Source organism: Cyanistes caeruleus, chromosome 6 (assembly GCF_971803275.1).
Source record: "Cyanistes caeruleus chromosome 6, bCyaCae1.hap1.1, whole genome shotgun sequence".
In the NCBI taxonomy this organism is placed as follows: Eukaryota; Metazoa; Chordata; class Aves; order Passeriformes; family Paridae; genus Cyanistes; species Cyanistes caeruleus.
Window position 1 is genome coordinate 31,704,361 of NC_141706.1, and position 8,537 is coordinate 31,712,897.

At 41.1% G+C, this 8,537-nt stretch overlaps 1 protein-coding gene across 1 annotated transcript in view; it reads right to left on the reverse strand.

Moving 5' to 3' along the window:
- The window catches only part of LTK (leukocyte receptor tyrosine kinase), a 128,972-nt gene extending 120,691 nt beyond the window's left edge, over positions 1 to 8,281 (reverse strand). The window contains exon 1 of the mRNA XM_086892837.1: positions 8,144 to 8,281. The gene's annotated coding sequence lies outside the window, so the exon portion shown is untranslated. The remainder of the gene's footprint in view (positions 1 to 8,143) is intronic.
- Between the last annotated feature and the right edge of the window lie 256 nt (positions 8,282 to 8,537).

Sequence of the window (8,537 nt, forward strand, 5' to 3'; positions counted from 1 at the left end):
AGCTGGATTATTATTAACTAAACCCAACAGGAGTTCTATCCAGTCATCCTCAGAGAGTGATAAAACAAAAAGGAGCCTTTATGAAAGTTAAAATGTACAACTTTGCACCTTTCTCCCTTTGGTGTCTCTCTCCTTTCAATGAGCTCAAAATACTTCCTAAAGACAATCACAAAGCAATGCTGAAAAGCCACAGAAATGCATAATTACATGTAAAGCTTCTGCGTGGAACTGAGGCATGGGATGAGCGGCAGTCCTTTTCTCCAGGTAAAGAATGCAAGCAGTAGTTTTAAAGCAAATTCTAGACAGAGTTGCATAGAAAACCTTCTTTCAATGATGCTTAGAGCAGAAGCAGAACTCTCACCTCCTGACCACAAGTCTTAGCTTTTAAGTCCAAAAATACCCTCAGACAAAAAAAAAAAAAAAAAGAAAAAAAAATTTAAAAATATCTATTTTTTAAATAATTAATGTAAGTGGAAATCTTTGAGAGTTTGGGAGTTTTACTTCCTTTCAGGTTTCTGATTTAATTTCATTTCATAACCATCATGTGACCTTTGAAAGAAAATGCTCTTTGTCCTTTTGTTTTCTTACTTGTAAAATGTACCCTCACCTGTGCTTCAAAGGAAAAAGCACCTTTATTCAAATGTGAGGAATCACTGAGGGGGGTGTCTATGGCAACAACAATCGACCTCTTCTGAACTAGTTTCTTCCTTGGAGAAGCAGAGCAACCAACTTGTCTATCCAAGATACAGTATTTGACGAATTGAAGGACTTGCTGTCAGAAGGATAGAAAAAGTATCTTCTTTTCACCATCAGCAAAAAATATCAGAGTAACTGCATGGACATTTTGAAATTTAGTTTGCTTTGTGAAGCACAGTAGAAGCAGAGATGCACAAAAAAATTGTTATCTAGCTGTGTATTTTGGAAAATATTTGCTATTACCTTGAGCAGCCAATCCTCTTGTGATACTATGTACATATTGACATGCAGAGGAGGAAAGCAGGTGAGTAATCAGCGGCAGTGAGATGCAAAGGCAGAAAGAGCACAGTAAGTTGAGCTGTGTTTCAGCTGAAGTGAAAGAATCATCCTCAAAGGCAACAGCTAAACAAGCACACAACGGGGGAAAAGCTTTGTCACACAGCTTTTCCGGGCAGACACAGGCTTTGCATGACATGTCAGAGGCTGCACAGGCAGCAGCAAGGCTGGGAACTCGTGTATCTGCACCAGTGCCAGCACTCTGACAGCACATCACCTCAGCACTCAGCACTTTTTACCTGTCCCACAGAAACCGGCCTTCAAGCCTGGAGCAGCAAATACAAGAGAAGCCACACCGGGAGCCTGTGCTCTGTTACACAGGGGCAGCGCTACAACACTTCACCTTCAGCAGGCATGAAAGGAATTAAAAAGAAACCAACCCACCAAACCTATTTTAGCTGTATTTCGGAAGCTGTTAACAAGGCATGTCTTCACCTAGAGTCTTGGGGAAAAGTCATGCAGAACAAAGTGAATGCAATCAGTGTTACCACTGGAAGCAGTGGCACAGTGTGCTCTGTGTAGAGTGGACAGACAGTTCATGAACTGAAGTTTCCCACAGGCTTGAGGCTGTGCAGTAAAGACTGGCTTAGGCTGGACTGACTGACTGACGTGTAAATTGCACTGAATTAACAAATCCAAGAGTGGATTCAGTTTCCTGCAGTGACCACCTTCCACTTAAAGCTGTCATGAATGTGTCTTTAAGTGACCACTCCTACAGATTCTGCTACACAAGAAAATGAACTGCCTTTAAGCTAGCACAGGGCTTTGATACACAAACCTGCACTGATCTAGAGATCACTTCTGGGGATAAGGACAGCAGTTCTCGGGTTCCTACCCAAGATTACCTTTCCCATAGGAGATTCCACAAAATGTTTAGCGTATCTCTCTGTTCTCAGTCATGAGCAGATCGAGGACAGCCTTATTGTGAAATACTTGGGGCTGCTGGTGGATGAGGGGCTGACGATTTACCTTGCAATGACCTGGTAACTCACTTGCAGCCCAGAAAGCCAAACATATTCTGGGCAGCATGGCCAGCAGTGCAAGGGAGGGGATTCTACCTCTCTACTCTCTCATGGGACCCACCTGCAGTGCTGCATCCAGCTCCGGGGTCCTCAGCACAGGATGGACATGAACCTGTTGGAGTGAGTCCAAAGGAGAGTTACTAAGATGTCTAGAGGGATGGAGCACCCCTCCTACAAGAAAAGGCTGAGAGAAACTGGATTGTTCATCCTGGAGAAGACAAGGCTTCAAGCTATCCATATTGCAGCCTTCCAGTAGCTTTCCAGTGCCACTCTACAGGAAAGATGGTGAGAGATTTTTACGAGACCACATAGTGACAAGATGAGGGGAAATGGCTTTAAACTGAGGGGTATGTTTAGGTTAGATATTAGAATGGGATTTTTTACTGTGAGGGTGGTGGGACAGTTGTGGATGCCCCAATCTTGGATGTGTTCAAGGCCAAGCTGAATGGGGTTCTGGGCATTCTGGTCTAATGAAAGGTGCCCCTGCCCAGGGTAGGGCAGTTGGAACTAGATGATCTGTATAAGGTCCCTTTCCAGCCCAGCCATTCCGCATTTCTATTATTCTAATCACTGCAGTTCACAGGTCAGTCATTGAAATCACCAACTTCCCACAGGCAAACAGTAGCAATGGTAACTGGGATACAGGGATTTGTCAAACTTACTGGCAGGTAGTAGGCTGCAGCATGGCAGGGTAGGCTGTGAAGGCAATGTCCTTCTCATAACTTTGAGCCCTTAAGCTGGGGCAAATCCCTCACTGATTTATTCTTGTCTTTATATTGGATACTATATGTAATATTTGTGAAATCAATAAAGAGATGTTCTTTGCTGCCTGCAAAAACAGTACAAAGAGGCTGTCTGTATTTTCAAAAAGTCAGTCTGGATTGATTAGCAGTGCTAATGCTCATGTGAGACACATGAGTGTGCCAGGATGAAGGGAGCTCTGCAACCTTTTAAAAGTGGACCAGCAGACTAAATAAATACATGGTCCTCTTACCTTTTCAATAAATGTTTAACTTCAGCATACGTTGTACATGCCTCCTCCACAGTCCACATTTAACAGACATTTAGAGCAGCATAGCTAAAGGATGGTGAACGCTGTCTTAGAAGCCAGCCATTTGTTCAAGAAAATAAAGGACCCACGCATTGTCCCACTTGCTACAGCTAAATTAAAGCTCCCATAGAGAACCGGAGCAGGAAATATCACACAGAGGCAGACAAATCTGCAGCCAGCCAGAGAAAAGTGTTGCTTGAACAAAAGTCATGTAGGGAGGTTACCATCAGTTTCCTTTCTCACAATGCACAATAAAGAAAAGATTTGAAATTCAGTCATATCCTGCTTAAAAAGGTCTTCGAGAATCTATAATTTGCCTTGAAGGAAAAAAGATGGGGGTGGGGAGAGGAAACTAGTGTGTGGTTGCATATGATAAGGCAAACAAAACTTTTCAGAGCTCCTGTGGGCCATGTTCTCCCCAGCTCACAGTCTGCCTTGCATTTCCAGCTCCACTGTTCTTTCAGGCTCTGCTCTCTACTGGTGTGCACACTCTGGGAGACAACAGAATTCATGAAGTGTCTTCTTTGCCTGCTCACCTGGGTGTGTAGTCCACTAACTGATGTGTTCATTCTAGTCTTCAAAGGATCATTATGTTGTCTGTCCAATATTTGAACTTCCCCAGGAAACTACAGCAGAGCTTCCCCGATGGAAGCTGCAAGGTGGACATAAGATGGCAGCCATCCTCTACTGCAAGACAATCACTCAACTGGTCCTTGTTCAGAACTTCAATATCTCAAGCAGCTAGATCAGAATGCTAGTAAGCCTTCAGTGGCTGTACACTGATAAGAAGGAACCAGACCATCACACAAGTCGTGGGGCTGTCCAGGAAATCAGCAAACTGCCACACCAGAGACAGGCCAGGAGACCACTGTGAGAGTGCACAACACACACACACCTCACCAGGCAACTTGATTTTCTTTTTGAAGCAACAAGCAGAGATAGGGTACTACTGTTCCAAACAGCTCCATGAAACAACTTTTTAGAAACAAAAGCCACTTCCACAAATGTTTCAAGCTTCTCTATCTATAAGCTAAACACGAAGACCAGCCCATCACACATTTTGTCTCTTGACCTTGAAGCTATTCATACATTATCTCACTCTGACTCATGACACAGTCTACTGTGCCATATCCTGCTATAAATTTAATCTCTGTATTTACATTTGAATGGGAGACACTTAGCTGTCCACCAACACAGCAATATACATCCTCTTGTTCTGGGATCAGCTTCAAGTAATTAAATGGAAAAAGTTGCTGCAAAGTACAATGATTATCACAGAGTTGTCATAGTTGCCTAACCTGCTGCAGATACAAGCGAGCGAATGGCATCACATTTCTTAGATCTGCAAGTAGACATGCTTTAGTCATAGTTTCCACTGCCATGCTCTCTCTATACTGGCAAAGCATCCAAATCTTTAAAACAATTTGAATTAATTTGAACCTGCCCATTTTTATGCAATTATTGTATACAGCTTCTGGATCATGATATTTAGAGAATGCTAATTCTAATTTCCTAATGGAGTTAGTTACATGTTTTAAAATGTATCAATTTAACATACAATACAAAGGAGATAAACAGCATCTATTTATCTGTCTTTTGGTGTTCTATCAACCCCAAGCAAGAACAACATTTTCAGAAGTTCCTATCTGGCAGTACAAATTTTCAAACCTTTTTCCTTAAAATTTTTGCAGCAAGAGCTTTGATAATCTTAGGCCATATAAAACAGACTCACAGATTTACTGAAGGTGAAAGACAATTTTGGACTAGTCAACTCTGCCAGTCTTCTCAAAGCAGAAATAACTCTGAAGCTAAGTAAAACTGCACAGGGCCTTGCCCATACCATATGAAGACCACAGACAGAAGGCAGCCTCCCGTGAGGAGCAGTGAGAAAGCAAAGGTGAAGCCATACTACACAACAAAAAGGCAGATATTTCACCTGTTCACACATTTGTTCCTACACATTATTCCCCTTTTCATCCCTGTCTAACAGAGATTTATTGAAGAACTTTCACCTAATACATCCCCTCACATGAGGTAGGATTGATATGCAAAAATCACCATAAACAGATTTTCATCTCACCAATACTTAAAAACTTCAGGTCTCATAACCTGTCAAGGTAGCTCTCCTTACAGTGCTATCTTCCTGAAGGTACAAACTGCTTTCCCTTAAAATCTAACCCTAAACTCTCCTTGCAAATAAAATTCACCATATTCTTATCTTGTTAGACAATGAGAATATCTAATCTTCACTGCAACTACTTGGATTACATGAACAATCTTTCTCACATATATTTATTAATTATACTTATTACTACATTATTATATAATCTTTTGTATGTTATTTATTATAGTAAATGTTATATTTATCAAACTCTTTTTTTTCCCGACAAAATTATTTTCATCTTTGTACTCAGGCTATATTTTCTAGAACTCTGATCTTTCTCACATTTGTGTATCACTCTCAAAGCATGGTGCCAAAACTGGATACTTCTGTATTTGTATATTTGATTTTTCCTCTTTCTAGCCACTTGTTTTTACTGAATTTCATCTCATTGGGTTTTACATAGTTTCTTCAGTCTACAAAGATCATTATGAATTTTAATTCTATCCTCCAAAAGGCTGACAATCCTTTTTGGCTTGGTATTATGTGCAAATCCCATAAGCACGCTTGTCCTCCCATTGTCAAAATAACAAATTAAAATATTGAATAGTTCTGGACCCAGGACAGATTTCTGATGACCACACTTGAATGTTCTCTCAGCTTGACAAGGAACTATTGATAGATTACTCAGTCTAGTTTTTCCACTGGTTGTGCCAATCTTACGTGGGTTTTGCTTCCTGAGTTTGCCCACAAGAGCGCCGCGCCGCACTGTGCCAAGCCTCACTTAAAGTCAAGATACAACAGCTGCCACGTCTATTTGTCCTTTAGGCTGACAGCATGAACACTGCTGGTTTGAGCTTTAGTAGTAATTAAACTGTAACAGAAATCAGTTTGAATATCAAGTTGGTCAGAAATGGTCAGCCACACAGGCACCCATGGGTTCAGCTGCTCAGCACAGTGCGCTGCAACATTTCTGCCAGAATTTGAGCCTGTGCCCAGCAGGGAGGAATCCTGCCTCAGACCTGTTTGCCTCCCCGCTATGCTGGACACTCACCAGTTGTTGGGGAAACCTCTGTGTTGCATCCCACATACTTCAATTTGCTAGCAATGGGAAAACTCTAGGCTCCCACTTTGAAACATGGGAATTCGGAGTTAGGTGCCCATGAAGCTTGTTTGCTGTAGTGCCACTGAATATTGTCTGCCTTGCAGGTGTAATTTCAACAAATACTTACAGCACACCACAAAGAGGAGCAGCTGAAACCAAAGATATTTCAGGGTCTAACAAACAAGAGTCTCCACAAATATATATATTCCCTCTTGAAAGAAAAAAAAATGGAAATTCCTTTATGTGTACACCTTGTACTTCACTGTGGAATAACCTTAAAATCATAACCTTAAGTATGACTTTTACATATACATTTGTATTTCCCCACTTCACAGTCATATGAGGCACCAAGTACAGCTAAATGAAACTTCAGTGATTTCTAAATACAAGCCATATGCTCAACCTTTCTGACCTCTACCAGATTCTCCCTGGCTTTTGCTTCAAAATAGTATGCAGATACTATTTGCATGTAAATTATGGTAAAACACCCTAAAATAGGACAGCATTGAAAACTGGGTCTAGGACTCTCCAGAGATTACTGAAATTTAAGTGAACATTCAGATGCACTTTACAGATGGCTTAAAAAAATGTCAAGTGTCTTAAACATATCAAGTAATATTTGCAGCCACACACCCTCAGTGTCTGCTCTATTTGTGCTATTCCTATTGCAATTCTGCAAACATGGCTGGAACCTGACATTTTTGTACTGGCAAGTTTAAACTGGTAATTTAAATTGTAGCAGAATACAAAGCCAGCAGAACTGGTTCAGGGTTCAGATTTCTCTGTCAACACTGCATGTGTCCAGTTATAGCTCAAGTCATGATGTGTGGACAGTCACGTGGCACCACCTGTTCATTGTCACCTGCACAGGTTCTCTGGGCAGAGCTGGTGGGTGAGCCACGTGCCTGGCCTTTGTATCTCATAGGGTCTTGTGTCTCATACAACAGGTTCCCATAAAAACAGCTATAAAGCCACAAAATTCACATCAATTTTTTTTCCCCTCTAAAATTTATGGTGTGGTTCATCTCAAAACAAGAGAAAAATCACAAGTGAGAGATTTCATTCAGGCCATCATGTATTTGAATACTTTTTTAAAATTAACAGTGAAAAACAATAGTGATGGCATAGTTTGGAAAGAAGTCAAAGATCTAAAATAATAAATGGCTTAACTTAGCTGGATCTTAACTGACAATTGTTGCCCCAGGATATACTTCAGAACAGTGATTTGCCAGCACTGTAAAGTGACTGATTCCTAGAAGAGCAAGTTGCAAAGATCCTACATTTACACCCTTGCCCAAAGGACAGATAGAAACCAATTAGGACTGCAACAGGTGATGCACTAATTAACATTAAATGAAAATCACATTTGTGATCAAATCTAAGTGTAGTAAAATTGTGGGGTTTTTATACAGATATTAATCAGGGGTGAGAAAGCCTTTCAAAAGAAAAGTGTTAGTATATTAAATGGCCTGGCAAAAGCATCCAAGAATGAAATAAAGAAACGCATTTATGCCAGCGAATAGAACCACCCCACTTCTCAAAAAAAAATCTGTTCAGAATCCTACCATTATACATCCAAACCTGTTCAGGAAACACCTTGGTTTCCAAATACTAGACTGCCTCATGCAAGAGCCTTCCCTGACCTGACTCTCCCCAGATTTTTTTCCTTAAACCCCTTTTCACTCATCTCTCTCTCTCTCACTCACTCTCGTGCTTTCCAAGCCACCCTCCTAGAAAGCCTCCACTTCTTTAGCTGTCTTACTCAGAGACTGCTCCTTCTCTTCACCTCTTTGAACTTTACAATGCATTCAGTTCTCAAAACCGGCTCATACCTGAGTTTTTCTCTACTTTGTCTCTCAGTAGTCTCTAGAGTATTTTCCAGTCTGCACAGACAAGACCTTCTCTTTGGACTTAAACTCTTCCTTCTGCCAAGCTTCCACCTGCCATTGGCAGTCAGTCAACTTGTTTTCAGCTGCTGCAGGAGCCGGTCAAGCTCTCCTCATCCCAGTCTCTACTGCAGGCTCCTACCTGGAAAGTATTTCACTTTCTCATGTGTGTTACACACCTTGAAAAAAAATCACACACACATACACACATCACCACCTCAAAACCCAGGAAAACTGAAATTAATGCACAGATAAAGGAAATACTAAAAAGAAGCCTTAAAAAGCTTTGCTGTATATGTAAGTTACAAAGCATTTATTAACTAAGGAGAAGGAGGGGAAG